Here is a 25837-nt window from a genome sequence, read left to right on the forward strand (position 1 = left end):
CAAATGCCATATTTAAGTTCAACCAATCATATAATTAAGGGCCAGGAATGATCAGAAGTGTGCAATTGGCCAGCTGCACTAAATATGGCCTTTTCCCTCCTGCAGTGCTTAGGTGGGGACAAACCAAAATCAAGGCATTGGAGGTTAAGTTCTGAAAGAGAGCAGAGAAACTTGTCCTCCCTCCTATTATTATTATTATTATTATGAGGTGTGAAAGGCTGCAGACTGAGCACTCATCCTTGGAGAAGCCACGGTGTACATTATGGAAATAAACTGGAAACCCAACTAAAGGTTAGCACATCTTTTTCCCTCCAGTTGCCATTGATATGAATGAAGCCCATTCTTGCACTGGCAAAGGAAAAGAAAAGATGAATTAATGTTGCCTTCCCTTCTCTAAGTTCTCAGATTTGATGACTAACAGGCTACCACATTTCACTGTGAAAAAGGCCTGGTTTTTACTTAAAAGCCCCAAAAGTATACAAAGAAAGTAATTTTCAAGGTCAGAGGGTTGTTTTGACATTTAAGAAACACTAAAACAGAATTTGGCTTTTAAATTTGTAAACGAAAACTACTTCCTGACCTGAGAGACAATCTTCCAAATTTCTAGCTGACCCTAGGCTCTACAGACTAAATCAAAATTATCAGATGTATTGTGTTGTCCAGTTACATGCCTCTGATTTTAAAACTATATTTTGATCAGCCTTAAAAGAACACAGTTTCTGAGACCCGTTATAGCAGTAACACTCAGCCCTTGTCACAGTAACTGAAGAAGTTTTCTTTAATAACTGCTTTAGTAGAGTTTTTTGCTTACTATTGGAGAATTCAATTGCTTAATATACACTAATAAAAAAATAAGGGAAATAGAAGCATTTCAGCACACAGAAACCAGAAGCCTCCTTTTATTTTACACCAAGCCTTTGATCCTCCCACCAATCCTGTTGCAATACAAACCAATTTCATTTAATGTTACATCTGACGAGCCAGACCTCTGTGAGATTTCAAAACTCTGCTAAATTCCTGGGCAAACTGTAAGTGGGCTGAGGGGAAGGTTCACAAATTCTCAAACAGCACATACATACAGGTGGACTGTGCAAACAAAGTAGCACAACCTTGCTGCGCCAGCTCAACAAAACTTTGTGCATATATGTAGTATCAAAGGGTCATCCTGTTGCTTAAGATGTGCAAGAGATTGCATTGCTTCTCCTTGCAGCCTCTTTCTGTCACAACCCATCCTGCTTGCCTTCCTGGCTCACTTGTGCAAAGTGGGCTGTAAAATAGTAATTTTATTTTAAATGGAGGCACTGTGCTTTCTGCTTTGCTCTTACACCAAAACAGCCAAACTAATTTTGCTGTTTCAATTAGGCAAGAGAAATGAAACTTTTACTAGTCTTTTCTGTCTCCTTTTTTTTCAGCAAAGTTTTCAGTCTGAAAACTTTCAGCCCAAACTGGTAACACCTTAAGATGCAGTCCTGCAAAGGCAGCTGAGCTGAAGAACATAAACCTGTTGGAGTGGAGTGGGAGCAAAGAGGATTCTGTGAAGTGTCTGCTGCTTCCTAAACGCATCCCATATGCACCCATGCCATTAAATTATGCCAGTTCCTGTATGGACTACAATGGGAAATTCTAACACTGTTTACTAGATTTGTTTCTCCTACTTCAATCATAGTTGAAATGTAATTGTAAGAAATCTTCTGTTTGTTAGGGGTTTTTTTTGGGTTTTTTTTTTTTTTTTGGTTGGTTGGTTGGTTGGGTTTGTTTTTTTTTTTGTAAGTTCTGTTCATAATAGTTAGCAGGAAAGCAGAGAATTTGTCAGCCTGCAATGCTGTTATATCCAACTGACCTGGGCATTACAGGATACAACCTTTTCTCTAGGAAAGGGTATCTTCCACACACTACCCAACTCACTGGCTTCTGCTTTTTGGTAGTTCTTCTCCTCTTTTCTCTATGCAATCATCTTAACATATCATCCTCTAGCCAACAAATATTTAAAATTCATATAATCTAAAAGATGACTCAGAAAGCAAGAACTGATGAGTTCTAACAAAAAGATCCATGAACCTGCCACTTCCTGGTGCTTAGGATATTCACATACAAGAAGAAGAGATACAGATAACAACACTGCTCAGCCTTTGAATTGTTTTAGGTATAAGACTCACAAAACACTTAAACACAATAGTGGAGAAGTTTTGGATCAGATAACGTATTTGTGAAGCTGAAGAAGTGATACTGCTAGCAAAATGAGAAGAGTGTCATTTCCTTTTAATGACCAATTAAAGGCTGGCTTAGGCTGTGATTCTGGTTTTGGCAGTAATACAGGGACAGCTTCTTGTGAGAACCACTGCAACACTAGACAGCTCAAAGTGGAAATGATAAAGGGAAAACAAAACTGAGGCCCTTTGAGAGCAAAATGGTCAACATATAGGGCACACTTTTAGGCCAAAACTTTTGAAAAGCTGAGAAAAGACTGATGACAACTGGTTTTGCCAAGGGAAATCTGTGGAATTAGGTGCTCCTACCTGGCTAAATTCAAGTTTTTCCTCATGTAAATTAATAGTTTAAGTACAGAGATTAAATCTAACCAAATCCAGGGCTACTGCAAATGTGCCTGCAAAGATGGCAATGCCTCATGATTACCATTTCTCAAGAAGCTCAGATCAACTGTGGTAAGAAAATGAAATTATGTCCTTCTGAAAATATCAAAACCAAAATCTTAATCTGAGGTTGCTACTGGAAATCTGCATAATGCACAAGGCAGCAGTGAATATTCACTCCCAGAACTGGTGACTTTGCCAAGTTAAAAAAGTGAAAGCCATAAAAAGCCTGTTTAATTGGGAAAGTAAGACAATGACAAGGAGTGGGCTTGTTGAAAAAGTTAGAAAAGTATCTCTACAAAACCTCTGCTAATATCCAAACTTCAAGAGGAGTGGTATTCTGGTGAGCTGGGTCATGGTTCACACCATGAAGATGAAATGAGGTGCAACAACAGGGCATCAAGTGATTTCCCCACCATGGGGAGGGAGTTTTACAGCTGGGGTTAAAGGGAAAAATTCATGTTCTTGCTCCTGTTAGCAAACCACAAGCTTATATTGCTTTTACTACAGATTTCCCTTCACCATACCGTACTTTTCTTCTTGCTGACTGCTCAGTGTGACCATCCAGAAACACTCCTATTTGTGTTATTTTTCACACACACCACCCTGAAAAAAAATTCAGTATGAAAGTAGAGCAGTTTCCTCCAATACAGTTCAACATCCAAACTAAGCAGCAGTAAAATCATATTTATTCAGTGACTGAGGTTTCAAACAGTAAAGTTTTTGTTAGAGAGTTATAGACTGAACCATGCACTGAAAAAGACCCCAGAAGAGGTTTCTGGGGACTGGTCTCTCACCTTGACAGTCCTCGAGAACAGGGGGAGAAGGAGGAGGGTATGCACACTTGAAATGGGGGTGATACTTGAATGCAGTCAAGTTTCACAGCAGCCAGAATTTGGCAGACTCTGCCTTTGGGAACGAAGTGTGGGGACAGAGAGAAGGGAGCTGGGTACCTGAGCCCAGCCCATGTGTGTGAGAGAGGCTGTTCACCCACAAGCTGGGCGTGTCTGAAGCGGGAGTCAGAGGGAGAGAGAAGCCAGGAGCTCCCTGGTGCCAAGCGCGCTCCCACACTGCCAAGCTGAGCAATCCAAAGGCACGGGCGCTAAATGTGGTCTTCTCTTTCTGTGCAGACTCTGGCAAACCCTCCACCTTTCTCTATTTCTTTGTTTTCCTGTTCGAATATGAGATATTCCAACGAAATATAAATATTAATATTTGATTAGTGCTCAGCTACAAAGCTTAATTCCTTAAAGTCTAGTATAGATCTTTGAAATCCTTGAAAAACTATATAAATATGAATCCTTTTATTTTTATAGCATTACATTAGCGACTGTACAGTGGAAGTTGATGAATTAAATAATCTCTGTCTATATTTGCTCATACCTTTGTGAAACTGTTACCTTTTCAGCTGCTATTTCTCATGCCTTGTCTCAATCCAGAAATGTCATTTTTGGTAAAGTTTTGCAAAAACCCATTCAGCTGCTTTTGAGTCATCCAAGTATGTAAAAAACAGTTTCCAGCTGTTAAGTTTTCCATAAGCCTTTTTTTCTCAAACATGCTTGTATAATTATAACACAGCTTTGTTTTAAAACATCAAACTTGACACGTACATAGTCCTGAAAGAGAAGTGGCAGCGCCGACATGTTTGAAACCATTTGGTTTTGGAATAACAAGGTTTTTACCATATTAAAATATCTTTATTTTCTTAAAAATTCTTCCAGACAACGGACTACACATTTCTAACTGTAGACAGCCAATTGTGTAAATGACCAGTAAAAAAAAGAAAAAAAAAGAAAAAGGATTAAAAAAAAGATACTATTCTTGCAATCTGTGACTGAGCTGTAGCAGGAAGACTAGGGGACAGTTTTAATTACTGCATATTTGCATTTTGATATAGAATGGCATCAAATCAGACTGGAGTCAATTCCTCCCTTGTATTCTGCCTAGATAGAAAGGCACTGACCCGATACCAAGCAGTGAAGAATCAGCAATTTCACAGAATCACAGACTGGGTGGGTTGGAAGGGGCCACAATGGGTCATCTGCTCCATCCTCCCTGCTCAAGCAGGGTCATCCCAGAGCCCATGGCATAGGATTGTGTCCAGATGGTTGGGAGTATCTCCAGTGAGGGAGACACCACAGCATCTCTGGTTCCAGAGCTTGGTCAGCTGCACAGTAAAGAAGTTGTTCCTCATGTTCAGGTGGAGCTTCCTGTGCATCAGTTTCTGCCCGTTGTCTCTTGTCCCATGGCTCAGCACCACTGGGCAGAGCCTGGCTCCATCCCCCTGGCACCTCCCTTCAGATACTGACAGACATTGGTGAGATCCCCTCTCAGTCATCTCTCCTGGAGGCTGAACGGGCCCAGCTCCCTCAGCCTTCCTAAGAGGGATGCTCCAGTCCCTTAATCATCTTTGTCATTCTGCTGCCCTGGCTCCAGGAGCTCCATATCCCTTCTGGACTGAGGAGCCCAGAACTGGACACAGCACTGCAGGTGTGCCTCAGCAGGGCTGACAGAGGGGCAGGATCACCTCCCTTGACCTGCTGGCAATGCTCTTCCTAATGCATCCTCAGACCCCATTGGCCTTCTTGACCACAAGGACACTCTGCTGTTCTGATATACCTTTATAAGATTCCCTCTCAGCCATCTCTTCCCAAGGCTGAACAGGCCCAGCTCCCTCAACCTTTCCACATAAGAGGGATCTTCCAGTCCCCTAATCATCTTTCTATCCCACTTTATTTAATCTGGAATATTCAGGTTCTAATGTCTTAGGGAAGTAAGTGTTGGTTTTGAGAATATTAATGATGGCTGAAACAGCAGCTGTAGTCTGAGGGATTATTGGATTACATGGGTTTCACTCTCAGAACTGTTTTTTATATATGAGAATACAAAGGCATATGCAGCTTTTGTGCCTTGCATGAACTACTGGCCTCAGCATGAACTCTTCTGTCAGACTGGAGGAATTCTTTCTAAGGATGAAAAAATAAAATCACTGCATGTGTAGGTTTTTATATGGGTCTCTACAGTGATGATTTGTATAGACAACAAGAGACTCCACAGTTGTTTCTAATTCAAAGTAAATAGCAGCATCTCCTGCCTTTCCTAGGACACATGCTCCTACCATGCAGGTGTGAGTCCACAGAAGCCACCAATGTCAGTGACATGACAGTGAATCTGAGAGGACAGCCTGACTCATTCTCATCTGGAAGCAAAAGAGACAACTCTGGCAAAAGCGTGTGTGCGTGCATACCCTCTTCCTTACCTTACACTATTTGTGCTGCTACCAGTACACCTATAAATCAGTTGTATGTCTACTACTTAGAGAGGTTTTCTGGATGGGTTTCAAACCACATCAAACATACAAGCGGTGCTCAACAAACAAATGCCACTGGAATACAGATACAGAGAAAAAACCTCATGCCATTCTCCCTGTTCTCCCTGTCTTCTCTCTGTACTGTCTGCCTTGGAAAGCCAAGGGATCAGTAAGAGACCTTATCATAAGCAAGGGGCAGAGGCAAGGTTGCTCTGGGAGCTTTCACTCTAAATTTTCTGAGTTTAGGGAGATTAACATTGCAGTCGTCACATCCATTAGTGCGCTTTTTTGTGCATACAAAACATGGCCCAGGCAAGTGCATCGTTCCTAAGGGAAAAATGTACTATTGGGTAAATAGTCTGTGCACATTCTGGTAGCTCTAAGTTACATCATGCAGTTCTAATCAATGCTACTGGATTTTGAAACTCACCAGTATAACAATGAAGTGAGAAAAGCCATAGAAAAAGTCCAAGCAAACTCCCAAGTTACGCTGTATGCTCTCCTATTCTGAGTTTCAGTGCTGAGACAAAAGGAGAGTAAGAGTTTGCCATTCGCTAGCTGTTAATAATCAAGAGATCTGCCAGACACACTCTTTGAGGGCTCTGTCTGTCTGGACCAGGTAGATGCTGCAATACACAAAGAGCTTCACACACAGAGAAAGAAAGAGTGTTCATGGACAATGATGCAGTGTTCTTAATTAAGATTTTCATTACTGATACATACATTAGGATTTTTCTAATGCAAGTGTCCAAGCACTCTAATGCGCAGGTAGATGTCTCTGATCCTATCTCTAGAAACCCTTTTGCACATCATTGCAAACATTCCCCAGCCAAGGCTCAAAATCAGCCCACCTGCCCTTTGCTATAATGACAATGAAAAATAAAATTGATGTTTTACTTGTCTGCCAGATGAGAACATAGCTTTTTGCAGTCATGAGAATGAATAGGCTTTTGCAAGGCTGTACTACAGTGTATTGAAACTGATTCTGATCTCACTTACAACTGTTTGATGTTGATGTAACATCAGGAGCTTCAACAGCATGAGTGCAAAAACTGTTGAAGGAAAAAATAATGGAAAAGACATGTAGGTAAATGGAAAATAGGATGAAACAAAACATGAGTTTGCCAAAGGTAGTTTGTAGTAGACTAACCTGATAATTTTCTTTGATAAGGTAACTGATTATCCAGACAAAAGAAATGCAGTAAATTTAATTTATCAGTAGAGCATTTGATACAGTATCACAAGGGAAATGATGAGTTTAGATCAAGATTTGCAAAAGGACTGGAAGGTGAGCCACTGCTTACCTGAAGGGGAGATTGAGCAGTGGTGAAGAAAGAATTATTGGGCAAGGTGAAGGCTGTACTTCCACAATTGTTTAGGTAAATAAAATAGCTTTTTCTATTTAATAATATTTTGGTGGAGCAGGTAGCATTTCTTTACATGGCGCCTCAAAGGTAGGGAGCACAGATTAGGAAAAAGTAGGGGCATGCTTAACAGCTATAAACGATTAATCAATACCAATAAATTGCTCATTAACAATATTTAGCTCTCATTCACCTATAACGTTCAAGTGTTATTTTTCTGTCTCAGTTCTTTGGGATGTTCCGAGATGCTGCAACTTTCTCAGCAGTTTACTTGTACATTTTAATTAAATATCTAGTTCAGTTTCGTGCTTTTAAAATATTCTTATTCCCAGAAGAGGATGCCCATTCATCTATAAAATCTTGCTGAATGCCTTTGAATTCTGGACCCTGCCTCCCAAGAAAACGCTGCTGGAGTAAGATATGGAGGAAAAATATTTGGTGATCGGAAGCACTTACAAAAGCATTGCTTCTCCCTGAACACACTACACACTTTTCTAAATCCAGTTAGGCTATGACACTTTGGAAATACCTGCAGTAGGAAAAGCTGGGCTGTCCACTAGCAGAGTGGCAATGCTGCACTGGCACAAGGCAGGATAGAAGGTGAAGACATTGCCACAGAAGTCACAATATCAACGTGAGATTAAATTGCCGGCTCCACAATAAAAGATTTGCCCAACTATTTTCAACAAGTTAAGAAAAAACAGCATTTTTGACACTCTTCCCTGAGGCATTTTTCAGTCTGCAGGTATTTGAGTGACTAAAATTGCTACCTTTCCATTAAAGTTCACTGGAAGAGAAGCTGCATTCTTGTTTTAGCCTTCTGCGGCAGAATTTAAGTATTTAATGTCATGACTGGACCATGTTAAGGATGCCAGACATTCACTTAAGAAATTTGCCCTAAACTCCAAAATGTAAAAGATTTTTAACATGCAAAAATTGAAAAACTGTTGGAAAAGCTTCATTCTTCAGAGCTGGTTATATGCTGATCACACATAGTAGTTCTCCTTTACAACCTTCAGTGCATATTGCAGAGCATCCAGAATGCTGTGTATTATTGCTGTGTATTATTTTTGGTCTTTTATGTAGAAGTGGATTTACTGCAAAAATTGAAAAGCAATTAATCTCTTTACAGACATCCAGGATAAGTGAAGACAGACAAATATGAAATTTAAATACACACCCAGATCCAAATGTTGCAACTGATCCTTACTTTGGTGATTGGGTGAAGCACGAATACTTCTAAATTGCATGCTATTTGAAGTTGGGATTTCAATTTTGTCCTTGAAAATTCAAGCTGTTTAGAGTATGCTTAAGAAGCTAAAACATTAGAAAACATAATTCAGAAAACTGATACAGCTATTCTATTAAAATTAAAACTCAGTATGATGGAATGGGAGAGAGCAAGATCTGTTCAGATCCAAAAGCTTTTGCTTTCGGTGGTGCACAAAAATCTAATATTTTGGGCATGCAAACACATGAAATGAAAGTATTAGCTGGGGGGCTGAATTTGTGAACCATATGCAGCATGATATTATCCAAAATGATGGAAAGCTTCAAGCTGAACAAGAACTTCCGAGGAAGGAATCATTATTTTTCAACACACTGTGATCTTTAATATCTAAGAGTTCACGTTCACACCAAGAAGCAAAACAGCCTTGACAAAGCACAGCCTGAAGATTACTCACATGTGTTTTGACATGTGCACCTGTGTAATGGCACACAAATGAGCTACCTGGCAGATGATTTGCTTCTTTTTTTAAGTGGGAGTGGTAGAGAGGAAAAGAAGATGGAGGAAATCCTCTTACGAGCTCATTTTCCATTGTGGCGTCTCACACATAGGACATTCAGCATGAACATGGGCACATGGGCAGGCATTTGGACCTCCCTGAGTACTCATATCTCACTGTCAGCTTCAACAGACAAATCTTCAATGTCCTGATCAGAAGGTGAATTTTGGGAAACATCCTATTTCTGGATGTTGTTTTGTAACAACCACTCCTCCTGCCCAACTTGTTCTTGGTACCATTTTTACCCAATATCTGGGGTGTGCGCTGGATGGAGGCAGATGCACAACACGATGACAAAGCAGGGTGCAGAGAGGATTTCTGCACTAGGAGAAGGACTCAGAAGAAAGCTCAGACAAGAAAAAGACATTTGGTGATACAGCTGTAGAAGAGCAATGGGCTTGCCAAAGTTGGAAGATAATTTACCATAACTACAAAGGGAATATTCTGAGAAACTCTGCTGCACTCTAGTTGTTTCCATTTTGCACAGTGATTTTGACCTAACAAACTGGTCTGTCTTAATATTTTGATGGCTGACATTCAAACTGCAGTAGGAAATGCCGCTACTGCTTCAGAAAGGTGGTCTTTTCCATCCAAATATATTAAATTATGCCAGTGTGGGGTAAAAGTGCATTGAACAACTCAGTTTCCTCTCTGCCCCCTTTTTTTTTTTTAGTTAAACCAAAAATATTATGTCTACAACTGTCTAGTTAAAGTCCATTGTTTTTACCGCTGTACTGTGTAATAGTTCAAAAATAGTTAACAGTCAATGCATTATATCACACTAAGTAAATGAAAAATAACCCAGAACAAAGAGATTTCTAGTATGCATAATGGCAGAAAGGTGTGACATTTTCAGCTGTCATGCTGTCCAATCTTGAGTTCAATCTCACCCAGCACCAGTGGATATATTGTAGGTATTGCAATTAGAAGGCAGTTTGCACACATGCCTCTACTGTAATCCACACATCAACTTCACAGCTATGTGCAGTCTTTACTACTTGCTAAACAATTTGAATGCCAACACTTAAACTAATGCTTGAATGAAAAACTGGGACCAAATTTTGCCCCTTTTTGTAAATCTGGGTACGTCCTGAGTTTTCTGGATATTTGGTCTATTTTCATGACAGATGTTTTAAAACAAACCTGTGAACTTTGACAGATTTGTTTTAAATAATGAGGGGTTTTTTTTCCCATGCACATCTATTGCTTAAGTTTATTTGATGGCTACATCTTCAGATAAAGAGTAAAGCTTAAAATTGTGGCACTGCTCAAGGATATTCATCCCAAGGTGCAGACTTGGTTGTACGGTTTCATGTCTATAAATACACCAGAGTATAATTTCAGCTCTGCTGCCATTTTGAGGCTGTTTCACCATTTCTCTCATTTGCCTCTGCCCATGTTGTTTTCTTTTTTGGAACATTCCCTTCCCTTCGGGAGACACGTAATAGCTGGGGAAAAAATATTCCTTTCCTGTCTCAGATTGCTGTTTTGGTGACCATTCCCTTCCTAAACCTCCTAATTTTCATAAGCAGATCAACTGATTCTTCTGGATAATTTACATGCCTATTTATTACATTAATTATGATAATTCTTGAAAAATGCTAACTCTTGAAAGCTGTTGTAAACATAAGGCTTATTACATGTAGACTTTTTTGGCATTTTGCAAATGTTCATTTCTGATCCATGAATAAGCTTGACGTGGAGGTTATTATCCTCTTCTCAAGTAAGGGAGAGCTTCTTAAGAAACCTGAGAAGAGAAAAAGATGCCTCCTCCCTGTTCCTGATGTAGCAATCACTGTTGTTGTTCCTTATCTGCAAAGCAATACTAAGCACAGAACCAGAAAACGGGATTCAGAGGGGGCTAATTAGCTGCTATTTGATGATAATGGCTCAGAGTGGTAACAGATGACAGTTTGGTGGTGAGCAAGTACCAAAGCAGGGACATATACATAGACATCAAAGACTATTTGAGCATCATCACGTCTGATAAAGTCAATAAGGATTCTCAGAAACCGGCTACTGGCAGGCTGGAATACTGCTGGGTGTCTTTTGACATACAAATCACTGACCATATGATGGATGGTTCTCATAACTATGATGAGATCAGTAAGATGCCTCTCAGCTTCCCTTAGGTCATCATTACTTGACCAAATATGTTGTCATGAAGCTGGGGAATAAATTGCACATTTCTGCACTTTTTCCCTTCTTTTCTTTTTCTTTTTTTTTTTTTTTCCCTTCTTTTTTAAACCAGGATGTCAAGGAACAAGAATTAGAATCAGTGCTCACTCTGATAGGAATGATGCTGGAGCTCAGTACAACCTAGTTACATCAGAAATCTATTTAAACAAGAGAGAGAGATATCCATGGAATTATGCTAACATGTCCTGCAACTTCCTTGTATCAGGATGACTTTGGCACACTTTTGATTTGTACTTACCAATGCTAACAGCAGGTAACTTTTCAATTTTGTATGGGTTCCATCTGAACAGGTAGTGCTCTGCAAGTTGAAGAAGTGTCCTGCTGTTGCTATTTATCCTCTGTAGCTATCTCTCCTACTGTAAAGCACCTCAGTAATGTCCATACTACTACAGGCTGCTTGGAAGACTTCTTCCATGAAAAAAATGATTTTGACAAAGAATATACCTGTGTCTCTTGAAGTCCTGAGGACATTCAAGAGGAACAGAGATCAACTGCATTCCTCTAAAGTGGGAATACAGTTTGAGGGGAAGATCTATGAAATCCTTCCACCTCCAAAACCCTGATGCCATATAATTAGGCAGATGTGTATGTAACGTCTGGGAGAAGGATGAATACTGAATCAGCAGCAAGTTGTGGGAAGGGATATGAAAAGAGAGCGCAGTGCTGGACACTGAGACAGAGGGCAGAACAAATCACTTTAGATCAGAAACATACTTGTCAGGTACCATTTGCAACTTCTAATGTAAAAACATCCCATTTACACTATTTCTGCTACCAAAAAGAACCCAGACTATCAATGGCCTGAAGGACCTGCCCTCCAGAAAAACGGGGAAGGCCAGTACAGGATAAGATATGCCTGAGATATGGTAGGGCTCCTATGGAGCTTGCTGATTTAGGAATAGAAGAGCACCAAGAAGACCTTCTTGGCTGGGCAATAAGCCAGACCCAAAGAAGCAAGAGAGCATGTGATTCTAATCCTACACGTCAAGAAACAAAGGCAGCCAGGCAGGAAACAGCAAATGCATGGTCACACAGCAAAGCACTGTTGAAGAGGAATTTCAGCTCCAGGTTTCCACGTGCCTACCTATCATAAAGCCAGCTTGCTGCTTCCACCTAACTGCCTTGCCCTGCAGAGGTAGAGCCATGTTAAACTGGTGCCATTGTGCAAATGTTGAAGGCACGTGGTGTCTGCCACAGACATAACTGGTGTTGCCTCTGCTGTGGGAAGCGTTAACACAAGCTGTGTTAACGCTTCCTGTTCCTGAGTATCATTAATGCTTTTTATTGATATTATGAAGTACTGCAACAAAAGTAATAGGATTTGTCAGGGGCCGTTATAAACTGCCCCTGCTGGATAAATACATAATACATGATGGCAAAGGTCCGATGGGCCTTTAATCAATTGCCTTTCTGAGTCAAATAAATGTCACATTAGACATAAGCTGTGTAGCATTCTGTGGGGGCCTCTGCTCCCCTCATCTCGCAGGCCTGACACTGCCACGGGCAGCTATGGACACGCATAGGTTCCTACTTATTTGTAGCAAATATATCAGAGCAAACCTGGAGCAGCATGCTGTAAATTACAGATTTGGGACACCTTAAAATGAAAGGCAAAGGAGAAGGGAAAGAAATATGGGGACACCATAGGCATGATAGGTCAACTCAAATACGTCTCCTTGGGAGCTGGCATTGTCATACCACCCTTTGCAGCCACTGCAGCAAATCTCCTCTTTTTGCCCACAGGGTGGGGGAGAAGGCAGCATGCCATTTCCTTCTGCACTGCAAAAGTAGTGGGTCAACTTTAAATGTTAAAGCCACATATTTTAGGTCTAGTATTGGGAAAATAAAGCTTTTTCGTGGTTTCAGCAAGCACCTTGAAAAAATTATAAATATCAATTTGCACATTCACATCCCTTCAAAGAAATCCCAACAATCAAAACACAATTTGACCATAAATTTACAGATTTGCAGGTTTAATGCCCCCCCCCCCCCAAATATGAAAGAGCTATTTCTCTTACTGTGCTGTTTTGTTTTTCTTTTTTTTTTAATTCCAAGCAGCATTTTAAAAGTCATCTACTTTTCTCTCTGAACAGGTAGGAGACATGAATTTAAATTGCAAAGTAGAGATCTGAAGTAACACAAAGTCCAGGTATATTTGGACGTGGAGTTCTAAACCTAAATTTAAAAGCCCTCATTATTTTTGGCATTCACTACATAGCTTCAGCAGCTTGGACATCCCAAAACAGTGGCTTAAAATGCTGGTGGACATTTGGAAAACCTTGGTCTGTCTTTACTTAACTATAGTAAATATTATGAAGTGGTAGTGCTATATTTCCCCTTATATTTCAACAAGAAGAGTCATTGTTTCAAAAGCACTAGCTTTCGCTGCCAATATGTATGAAGGAATTCCAGAAAAATGTGAGTTTTTGTTCCAAATGCGCAAAACCATCGTGTGTCAGAACCTACAAAATTAAAACTCAAATGATAACAAACAAACACTCCCAAAGACTCCATCCCTTATTCCCCCCAAAAAGGAAAAACCAAAACTCAAACCCTGAAAAAATTAATTCTTCCTGTTCTGGGTCTTGAAAACACAATTATCTGGATAAACATAGTATTGTCTTTAGTTAAAAAGGTCAGCAAATCACCAACCTACAGAGCAGCAGCCAAACTCAAGCGAGTGTGACTAGGTGAGAAAAGAACCCTGCGTAACACCTTCCCAAGAAATCGCTGACAGATCTTTTATCCTGATACTGCTGGATGTCAATAAGAATACAGCACATTTAATCTGCTCAGATAAGAAGAGCAGCTCAGAGAGCAGCCAGGACTGGATAAGGAAGGGTCCCTCACCACAGGGTCAAACTTCAGCATGGATAGGTTGCAATGCTAGTTGACTGTTTTCTGTACTTGTTTTGCACTTGCACAGCATGGAATACTTTATATTTCATTCTGAACTAGAACACAACAGCATAATGTCCATCAGAACATGTATATCTCCACACACAAACAGCAATCTTCCATATTGTCATCCAGAAATGCACATATAAATTCCAGGTAAATCAATCACACAATGTCACTGAACTAAAATCTGAGTCCCATAAGGTGACACTGCATTAAAATCTTGGACTGCATTGAAATAAAAATTCAGTATTGAGTCCTGTGACTATGGGAAGCAACAGAGGCCCTGGGCTGACTTTGATGGAACTTGAAGAAAAGGCACAACTTATATCAATGAAAAGTATAAAATGTTATAAATACTTACACAAGAGACAAGGAAAGGTTCCTCCAGAGAAAGGCCACAAACTGATTGTGAGTGATCTGAGAAGAGAGAAAGAAAAAAGGAAATCAAATTGTTAATAAACACACTAAATGATACCAATGTAACAATAGAAAAGAGGGATCAAGGAGATTTACAGATGGTGGCAATTCCCACAGGAGAGGAAAAAAAATTTTAAATTCACAAACAAAGATCTTGGAAGTTTTGAAACTACCTGACCCCAGAACCATGTAGCTGAGAAAACTGGTAATGGCTGAGGAGCTTTTCAGTCCTGGGCTAATTCCAGGCCAGCAGAGACTAAATATCCTCTGGTGGCTGTTCAACAGTCTCCGTGAAATAGGCTTGTGGCTCCTATGGACAAATGCTCTTATCACAAAAACACTGCCAGATTTGAAAGGCATCCTTCTTAGCAGTCATGCCAGATGATACAGGACTCTGAAACAGAACTCGCCTTCTTGATCCTGACCTCCACAGAAGAGGGGTTAGACTTATTATTAGGGCTGAGAATGCTTACATTACAGCTGATAGCTGCACAGAAAAATTGTGTTGCCTTAGTTCCTTCTGTCAACACAGTATCTTGGACTTGATTGATTTGTTACCCTGAGACCCCTAAGAAAAAAACGAGTGCATGAAAGTGGAATGGCTAAAGGTTTGCAAACTTCTGGTAGGCTACAGGTCTACTGTGGAGTATCTAAGCTTTACTGCCAACATATTTATTTCCATATTTATTTCCAAAACATAATAACCTGGGATGAAGCAATAAACAAAATTAATCAAAGCCTGATGCTCTGAATTGTAACAAGAAGACACACTCCTGTTGGACACAGAAAACAAAGGCAGATGCTCCCCAAATGTTCAAAGCTACAAATCAGTCCTGTCTCCCCTTCCCTTTGCCAAGCTGAAAAAAATGTGGGTAGTCAGGCCAGACAGTGCTCTCCAGAAGATTGTTATCAGGGAACCAGGAGCACAGTGGAAAATGACCATGGGATCCATGTGGCGTATTCCAGCACTTAGACATGGCCCTCAACTTCTGCTTCCTGTCTAGTTACAGGGGGAGATTAGCTCTGTCATTCCTCAAAGGAATTAAAAAACTCAGAGAGATATAAACCTGAATTAAGAGAGTGAAGGGAAAGAGAGGGAAGGCAGGCAGAAAATCTGTTCAGAGTTGTAGCTACTATTTGTGGGAATTATGGTCCTGGTAGAGGAGGGTGGGAGAGAAAGCATGTGTACAAATCCAGTGCTAGGTTTGCAAGGGAGGTGGAGAAAATACAGCAAAGACCAGAGACAATCCTAAAAACTGCAGGGCAGGAAACAAGATGCCCATAGCATCTTTTGGACAGGCCACCCAGAGAGGCCCTTTTAACAGCAAATTTCTCTGTAAAGGAGCACACTGCTCCCCACATGTAAGGAAGATTTGCATGAGACAGAAGACAGGATGGATTCTGCACAGACTGAAAAGCTGAAATGACATAAAATGAAAGGAAGGGCAAGATCAAGCTGGTGAAGAGAAGGTCACTATCTTGCTGTCAAGAATCCATTATTCTAATGAACTGTAACAGAGAAATTCTCCTGGCGGAGAAAAATTTCCTTTCCTAAGCACGTACCCCTTGTTTTCCTCTTGCATTTCTCCTGAAGACTTAACCATGGAAGCCCATGGACTCATCGGAAGTAGATGATAGTGAAGCACTGTTAGGGGCTGGTAGTTGGGTAGTATTTCTTTCAGAGTTTTGGGCAGATAGGACAGTGAGCTACAAACCAGGGAAGAACCTGAGACAAGAGGCCTGAGCCAAAGAATGTGCCTTAGAGAACCAGAGTAGGAAAAAAAAAGGAAAAAAAAGTGGGAGGCATCCAATATGGAGAAAAAAAAAAAACAGAATGGAAAATTTTAGGCTGAGGTTAGAGTTTGGCTCTGTTATAAGCACATAAAACAAGGTCTCTTAAGGGAAAGCATCATGCAATTTTGACAACATGGATGCCAAAGAATTCTACAAATTATGGCCTGAGATTATGGAGGTGCTGAGTAATGACTTACACAAACATTACCAAGAAATTTGCTCAAAGGAATGAACAAGATTGTCCTGCCTAATTAAAACTGTAGGGTAATTATAGACAGGCACAATATACTAGAAGCTGCACACTAGAATCCGGCAAAATCACCAGAACTGAAACATTGTACTTTTAAAAATTATTGCAACCAGTCTGGACACTTGATTATCAGTTTTGTTCAAAAGAAAAGATATGAAAACAAAACTTTCCCTGTAAAGTCCTGGAAAAACAAGATGTGTCTATGATTCATTCCAGGTTAGATAACTGCAGAACACGTATGTGGGAGAGAAATGGGCCAAATCCTGCTCTCACTGCCTTGTGCAATTATGCTGACTTAATTGAAACCATGAGCAGAACCTGAACCATTAAAATGCTGGGGTGAAACTTCTTATCATATGGCACTGTTGGTCACTAGAGACATTTAACCTAATTACATTAGATTAACACAGTAGATTTCTTCAAGACATATATTATATAACAACATAAGAAAATGAAGTTGAAGAAAGCAGACCATTTTTTCCCACATCTCTATGTTATAAACAGAATAGTTACCTGTCTCTATTTATGTCTCTTGTTTTCAACCCACTATGGCTCTGTTTGGTGGAAGGGACAAATGGAATGCACTGAACTTTTTTTTTATATTGAATTCCTACTGTTAATTAATCATTATTACTTGGAAGATGTTTTGGCCATTGAACAGAACAGCCAAGGGCTAATCTTAAACCTCTCCTTGCTTCATTGTGGTCAGATTTTTCTCCTTTTCTCTTTCTTTGCTATATGAATAAATTCCATTAAATCACAAAGACTAAGAGACAAGCAAGGTCTACACGTTAAGGCTATTTAGGAATCTAGTACCCCCATGCTTAATGAGAACAACGTTCCTAAACACGGAAGAATTTCTATTTATGGGAAGTTAAGATAGTGAAAACCAGAGGCATGAGTTACATTATATAAGCAGATAATAGATTTATGATGCTAACTACAATTTTAAAAAGTGACTGAGGCATTCATGTTGAAGTCCACTGAAAGTCAGCAAAATTTTGGCTGTAAAATGAGATGAAATATATTACCTTTGTTAGCTTAAGCATTGCTTCCTTTTAACAACACTGACATCTTAGGTGCCAAAGTAATTTCTGCAATTGGCATTCATTTGCTTCTTACACTTTATTCATTAAGTTGCTTGAGTTAACCTGCTTCAAGTGCCTTCTTAGCAGTAAATTGGGACAGCGATTCTGCTCCATTTTTGCAAAGTGATTTAGGATCTCTCTGATGCAATGCAGCACACCAGGGTGAGCAATGTTAGTCCTTTAGCCCCGGACTGGGAAGAAGTAGGCTTGAAGAACTGACAACAAATTTAGATAATCCTAAAATGACTGTTTTGCCTCAAAACATGTTCACTCTTTACTGATACAAAGCCAGTGAGAGGTACAGCTTTATCATGTGTAATGTACTCAGTAAACTGCATCTAAGATCCAGAGTTTTGCCTCTCCTCCCCTTCTGGGTGCACTACACCTGCTCAGTATGAAAACTAAAATTTAATCCCAGTGGAAGATAAAGAAAATAATTTACTAGAGAATTCCTCAGTTCAGAGGGGGCCAAACAGAGACAGTGCCATTCTGTGGGGGAAATGAGCAGACTGGGCTGAAATTCAGTGGAGCCCTTTAAATTATCTGAGGGGGCAAAGAGACTGCACTGCATCTCTGACACAGCGGAGACAGATTACTGCAAAATTAAATTGAGGATTTTAGTAGATATAATTGTTGTTTTTATATATTAATGAATAACAATAATGCATGATTCTAAACTGAATACCAGGTTTGACATTTAATCTGAGAGCTTATACCATCCATAAATGTTCATAAACGTCACACGACCCCTACCCTTTGATTGAATTACAATCTAGTACACAATTTAGGAACCACGGATTAATCTACATAGATTTATATTTCTGCAGGTTACACAGTTATTTGTTGATTTATACCCTTTCCCCCTAAGTGTCCTTTCCATTGAGAATCCAGGAACACACATGCAAATATTTAATAGGAGAGCAGCTCAAAATCCAGTGACTAGCAACAGATGGAAACTTGGCTCAGTGAAATCTATACTAATTATCATCTGCTTTTTGAAGTCACCTCTGCTAATGGCCAGCAAAATCTTAGTGCCTGTGATACCTTCTATTACCTTCACATTACTTGTTACTACAGCCAGCAATCACCTAACATGTTTCTTGGCAATGCTGTGCAATTAAATCGCCTTTCAATCAGCTTGCTGAGGAATCCAGAGATGGAAACTGCTTTAATATTAGGAGTTAATTACAAGAATGCAGAGGAAGGCAGTCAAATGTTATGTTAGCGTACCAGAAATATGACAACACCTTAGCCACAAATGTCACACGCCAGGTAAGGGGCCAACATCAGGAGAAGAAATGTGGCAACGTAGAGACGAAAATGACCTTCAAGTTCCCCCTTGTTTTTTTCTCCCTGTGCTCATGCTACTTGAAGTGACCACCTTCTGCAGCAGTCAAAATATCTGGAATTTCAGTGACCTGTATTAACAGGCTTCACTGCACATTGGTGTCTGCCTGGGGACTGACATGACACCAGCAGTGTGTCACAACACAGATGTGGTCCAAAAGGCACACTGAGAAAAAGCAGTTCAGCAGGACCTGACCCATGCACGGGCCCCATCCTGCTCCTTTTGAAATCCAGCAAGTCTTTGCAGAGGGCTAACAGGGCACATTCCTTTGTTGCTCTGCATCTTCATCTCTGTGTGCCCACCAGAAGAGGAAGCTCCACAGTCCAGCCCTTGTCCTCATGCACTCCTTCATTCACACACTGGAATGTGGAGAGGGGAAGGGCTGGCCACGCTGTTTAAGAAGACAGGAAATAAACATCACTCAGTGGAGCTAGTGCTTGGAAAGGTTTGAATTAAGGAAATGGTTTTACATCTGACAGCTTATTGCAGGGAAGGAGAAAGCTCATATGGGAGAGGACGCTGCAAGCACAGCTTGAGAGCCAGTTATGTGGCCATGTATAAACCCTTAGTCTGCAATACTGGAGAATCAAAATAAAATGATCTTTAGGAAAGGACAAGAAGTTTTTCCATACACATTAGAATGAACATGTCTGTATGCATTGCCACACACATATGTATTTTTGTTATGCATCATGAAAGAATTTGAAAAAAAAATCTACTCAACTACCACTGCATATGCTTTTTTAAATTAAATAAACAGCCAAACTGTGTTTCTGTGAAGAATGCAGTGATGACTTGACAACAATTTTGAATCAAAATTTATTCATATTTCCATCACTCATTTTCCAAAGACATAGTTTGTTTAGAAGCTATAGTCCACCAAAGATAATAGAAAAGGTTTCTTCTCCTGTTTCCTCTCCCAAATTTGAAGACAGAATGTTGTAAAGGAACTATGACACAGCTCAAGCTTACATTTTCTTTCACTAGTGTATTTAATGGCAGTAGTGTATTTAAAATCATTGTTAAATTTGGGCTGTTAAGGGTAGTAAAAGGAGACTTTAAAATTTTCTTTTATAATTAAGAATGCCTATAATTTTAGCCTTGTCTTTTTCACATTACCAATATGTACTCGGAAAAACAGACTTCAAATGAGCATTACAAATGCACACACACAAAAATGCTTTTATAAACCAGAAAACTCCACAGACCCACAACTAGAAAACACAAACAAAAAATCTTTATGGAATAGATTTTTCAGCACACTCTGCCTGCCAGGAAGGCTGGATAATATGTTTTGATAAGACAAAAGAAATTAATCCAACCCAAATTTGGACTTTCATGTATATGTAAGCTAATTACAAAAGACATCAAGCTGACTCATTCCACAGGTAACTCAGCCCAAAATAAGTCCTAACAGCTGTTCTCAGTGAAAACAATGAGACAGATGAAATAAGAACAGTAATCTCTTGCATCTGCAAACTGAACTCTAATTAACATCCATTGGAGGTCTTTTGCTCCCTAAGAAGAACTTCAGTCAAGAAAACCCTCTATACAAAGCACCTCAGAGGAAAATATCTTTAAAAGAAGAGCAGGAGAGTTCTCTGGAAGCAACAGCACATTACAGCTTCAGCAGCAGTTGCTTTAAGGGGCTCAGGGTGAGGGCAAAGCTAGCAAAAAGGTGAGGAAGAAGGAAGTTTAAATATATTCTTGTTTTATAATGTAAATGTAGCATTTTGAGCATGCATCTTGACTCAAAAGATGGCCTGGAACAGTACTTCTTTTATCTTTCTGTAACTCTAAGGACTGACTACCTCTCTGAGGGATGTGTTACAGTGAGTGAAACCAGGGCATTTTGTTGGCAGGTGCTTGGCCAGGGCTGGCAGGAGGAGGCTGCCCAGCACCACCTCCCAGAGCCACAGCAGGCCCTGCTCCTGCTGCCCACCACCACCCTGGACAAGGAGGGCACTGCTGGGGACTAATTCTGGGAACAGAATACCGGGGAAGGGATGGCCACTGCCAACATCCCTCCCAGTGCCCCTTTCTGACTGCCCAAGGGGGCAGTGCTGTCAGCCAGCTTCACAGCTCTGCCGGCAGCTGCTGCCTGCTCCTGTCTGTAACCCTTCCCAGGCTCCTGAGACCCTTCTCCATCACCGTGTGCCTGTGTGTGCTGCCATCAAGAGACCATGAAGGAGCAAAAACAGCACTGGAAAAATAATGGTTGCATTGAGACTGGGTTGTTCCCACCTAGCATACAGCCAGCTCCCTGTTCACTCTTGCAAAAGAGAGAAAAGATAAGTCAGCTGTTGACCAGATGAGTTCTCTTTGTGGTCCAGAAGCAATTTGGGCATTTTCATTTTATAAAATAGTTTGTGTTGGTTTCTCTTGGCACTTAGAATTCAGCTTTGAAACCTTAAACACAAGAAAATAGAAAACAAATCTACCAAACTATACAAGGATACAAACCTAAAAGTTCTGTCTGCCTTTCAGGATCAGACCTTCAAAATTATGTCTTGGCTCTGATCACAGCTGTGGGTGAATTTTCTGTTCTGGAGTATGGTTGAAGTGGCAGCTCACAAGTTGGATCTGTTGTGTTACACCATAGCCACATCAATTCATGCTCTCCTTACTGCAAGGTGGATAAGCAATGAAGCATCTTTGCTTCCCTGCTTGGAGGTTTGCAGTCCTACTGCATGGTCCCTGCTCCCTACACCCTCTCAAGTACCTGCCCTGAATTCTGCAGTTCCAAAACTGGACTGCACAGCATGAGAAAATACAATCAAATAATACTAAATTATTTAGGCATATGACACTTGAGTAACCGAAACGTTAAACTGAGAAAGCAAGGTTCTAGGAACTAAATACATCTTTATTAATAATAGCAATTAGTGAAGTTGCTATTAATAAGGAGATAATTGCTATAAAATCTAGTGATACATACAAATAGCCTCCTAATGTGAGGAAGTGACCCTGAAAAATGAGTTTAAGTTACTGGTTGGAGCTTTCTATTGCTAATTATTATTTGCTTTCTGGACATTAATGTTTCTTTATCATGAATTGATAAATCCAGTGGTGTTGTGATCACTAGTCTAAATGGTGTCTTTGGATCATATGTGGTCCCAAGAGGCATGACACTCCACCGTATGTAATTTATTTCCACAGTGAGACGTGCTGACTCTCCATAATATTTCTTTCATTTTAACATCTGACTAACATTCAATTTGGGACATAAGTACTCTGATATATCATTTTCCCCTGATGGCACTGCAGAGCAGAACTAAAGGGCACTGGCTGAGTGTATGAGTACTGCAGAATCTGGAGAACAGGCTGGGCTGGAGTGCTAAGTTGGATTGGGAACGCTGCAAAGCCTGAGCTGCAAGGGGACTGGAGGGCTGTGCAGGGATTTGGGGCTCTGCATCACCCATGGCTGGTGGGCCACAAAGGTATCAGCAGAGTTCTGGCAAGCCCTAGGCTGGAGTTACATTGGACTTCAAAAATCCAGCTTGCTCTCTTTGCTGAGAGCTGCATGGTTTAGGACTTGACTGTGAGGGTGTTTGTTAAATCAGAAGCAAAGTGGCAGCAATATCACTATGGAAAAATGTGAGCAGGTCAGATCCATTGCCACAATAATTTAAAGAAATTCTCAGGATGTTTTCTTGACTGCCTATCCCTAAAGAAATCCCAACCTGACTCTATGAAGACCTATAGGAATATCTTAACCTGACAAGATATATGGAATATCTCACCATAGACAAGAGCAGCAAATCCTTGAAGGGTAAGAGAGCATGTGACTTGTATTCAATGTTTAAAAATTTTTACTGCTTAGAACATGACCTGTGTTCTTGGGAGAGTACACAACACTTGGAACAAGACTAAAAGCATTACAGAGAGATTTCACTTGCCTTTAAACACCTGCAGACACACTGAAGTCACCAGGGTCATGCAGCTGTACCTCTGTGAGCAGTGTTAAGCCCTCAGCATCTACAAAGACAGGTTAAGTATGTGTTTCTTCTGAGTTTTCCAGGACAACCAACTGTTTTCTCCTACAAGGCCATTATCAACACTTTGGAATTTATCTTTCACCTGTTTCTTCTCACTTTATACCTGTTAAAATAAATCAAAACTACCTTATAAAGCTCCACTAAAATGGCTTCTGGGAAAAATACTCTCCATTTCATGTTTGGTATGAGAAGAGTGTATTCTGTAGCATACTCTTACTTCTGTGATGTGTGCCCTGAAAACTGAGTTTCAGAGCAACCAAACGTTTCATTGCTGTTTTATATGGGGATGAGTGGCTGAAGTGTCAAGAATGCAGTCTCTTACCACAGAATCTGATCCCTCTTATCCACCAAACATGATGTTGTTTTATAGGAACCAGTTCCTAATTCTAAGTTTTACTGCCAATATATTCAAACCACCTCCCCTCTTGAATCCTGGCTATATCAGTTTAACCTTGATTTGCCTCCCTCCCTGACCCTCACCACCAAGGTGATGCTGCAGGGAGTTTAAGTTGTGCAACAGCAGAGATGCTTAGATGGAATTTTTCACCAACTCTTCTACCTTAACTGGAGTATTCATTTGATAATATAGATAGAGGACAAGACAGGGCTGTCGATTTTATCAAATTATTGCAAGATATAATTGAAGGGAAAAGTCAGACATAATATAAAAGAAATCACATTGCAAGTACCTAGCACCTTCTCTAGTAGGACTTACTTAGGAGTGACACTCTTGTTCCAGTCCTGAACTTCCTCTCCTGAACATCTTGGGCTATCTCATCCTGGTAATTTCCTTTGCTGACCCAGTCAACAAATAGAAACAATATTTATAACAAATTGTGGGATATGTTTCATGAAAGACTGAATTTTTTCTCAGATTTCCAAGCTTCCCAGTTTTCCCTAACACAGCACAGTTTATTCATATATATACAGCTCATCCAGAGAGCAACGAATGCGCCCTAAAGTTGCTGAGTTCAATATAGATAATTTCAGGAGCTTTATTTGTAAAAAAACCTAAAACCCCTCCCAACCAGCTGAACATCATCTTTTGCTTTATGTGGGTAATTCTCCTTATTCCCAATTTATGGAATAAAAAAAGGAAAGAAGAAAAGCTAAACTGATCTTGAAGCTGATCAATACTAAGGCAGAACTATGAAATAAACTTACATCTTTTGGTGCCCAGTTTAGAACCTGTATCACATCAAATAAGATGAAAAATCCTCACAGAAGCCTGAAAATCCACATGCATGCTCATTTCTGTGAAGAAAATCCCTTTGATTGCTGAAGCCCACATCAAACAGCAGACACCAAGATTTTACAAAGTCTCTTAGTGGTGAGACAGAGTTTGCACTACTTATCAGCTTTTCTGCAAAGCTAAGTGTCCATTTCACAAGGATGAAACCAAAACCAAACAACTCCAAGAACTCATCTACACTCAGTTTACACAGTTCACTGCACCCATTTGGTCCAGAAAGTAAAGCCCTCTTTGAGAGTCGTATTTAAATAGAATCATTATACCATTTTCCCAGTTATCCAAAAAATGCAACAGCTTACCATGACCACACAGAGGTTTATAGGTGAGCCACTTTGAGAAGGAGCACAATGAAATGGCTTTGCAGTCTAAGAACATGTCACTTCTATAGATGGACCCTGTCTCATAAGTGACTGCAGAGTTGTACTCAGAGTTAGTTTGGAAGATGTGTCGGCGGGGAAAGAAAGTCTGGGATCCAATGGACACTGTAGAGCATGAGAGCAATGCTATCTTTGTTTTGCAACCCATTATTTTCATATGAACATGAATCAGAGAGATAAACTATGCCAATTTCTTCATAGCTGACTTGTTACAGGATATTGTTTGAGTCTTCACTAATGACTCCTTGAAGTTGGATATTACTGTGATTAGGAGTTGGGAGGATAGAGGTCTGAGACCTTTCAAAGGAAACATTTTGTTCAGAACTGTTACAAGAAAATAAAGTCAGCATTACAGCAACTTTAACAACCTAACCAGGATAATGGTCTGTTCATGTAGACAGTGCTTTTGCTATTTTAAATGAGGGAGATAAAGTTCATGTAAGATGGGAAGCTGAGATACACAGCTATTCAGTCTGGGGGATCAGAAATCTGTCAGCCTGAGAAATATGAGTATCTGTGGAAATGCACCAGACAAGGTAGGAAGGTGAAATTATTAGCAGTTGGAAAACAAACAAACAAACAAACAGCACTTAAAATTATGAATTAATGAATCTGAGAAGCTTCAATGCCTTTGGAAGCTTACTGAGATAGATTTTGGGTTTATGCTAAAGCAGGCTGTAGGCAATGCTATTCTGCACTGACAATTATCCCAGAAAGTCTGGTGGTTGTGCCCATCACTGAGGCTGGCATAAAACATCCTACTGGCTTTACTGAGTGTGAAATAAAGAAGTAGCTCTACACCATGTTCCTTTTTATCCAAGGCAGATAAAAAAACATTCCTTGAAGACAAACACAGGTTTTGTGGGATCTTATTCCCCTCTAGTCTCCTATCTGTGTTAGCCACAAAATGTTAAGTTTCCTTATTGCCAAAAACTGATATTAAAATAACCCACTTAGAAAGTAAGCTGTGAGAGAATGCATTTTAAAATAAAGCATCCTTTTCTTTCATTATCAGCTGCATCATTTATCAGCTCCAGTTTTAATCACCAGCATCTAGAACTGCCATTATGGCAGGATCAGAATTACCAGTGTTTGTCCAGACTCCTTTAAAACCTGCAGTAGTGCAAGGTATCCAGCAGAGGTATCACCAGACTGTGGTGA

General features: G+C 40.1%; 1 protein-coding gene across 9 annotated transcripts in view; it reads right to left on the reverse strand.

Annotated features, from left to right (window-relative positions):
- The window catches only part of ZBTB20 (zinc finger and BTB domain containing 20), a 473346-nt gene that overhangs the window by 101598 nt on the left and 345911 nt on the right, over window positions 1–25837 (reverse strand). For all 9 annotated transcript variants that reach the window (XR_010441560.1, XM_064722071.1, XM_064722062.1 and 6 more), the window contains one exon: window positions 14514–14569. The gene's annotated coding sequence lies outside the window, so the exon portion shown is untranslated. The remainder of the gene's footprint in view (window positions 1–14513; window positions 14570–25837) is intronic.

Source organism: Zonotrichia leucophrys, chromosome 1 (assembly GCF_028769735.1).
Source record: "Zonotrichia leucophrys gambelii isolate GWCS_2022_RI chromosome 1, RI_Zleu_2.0, whole genome shotgun sequence".
Taxonomy (NCBI): Eukaryota; Metazoa; Chordata; class Aves; order Passeriformes; family Passerellidae; genus Zonotrichia; species Zonotrichia leucophrys.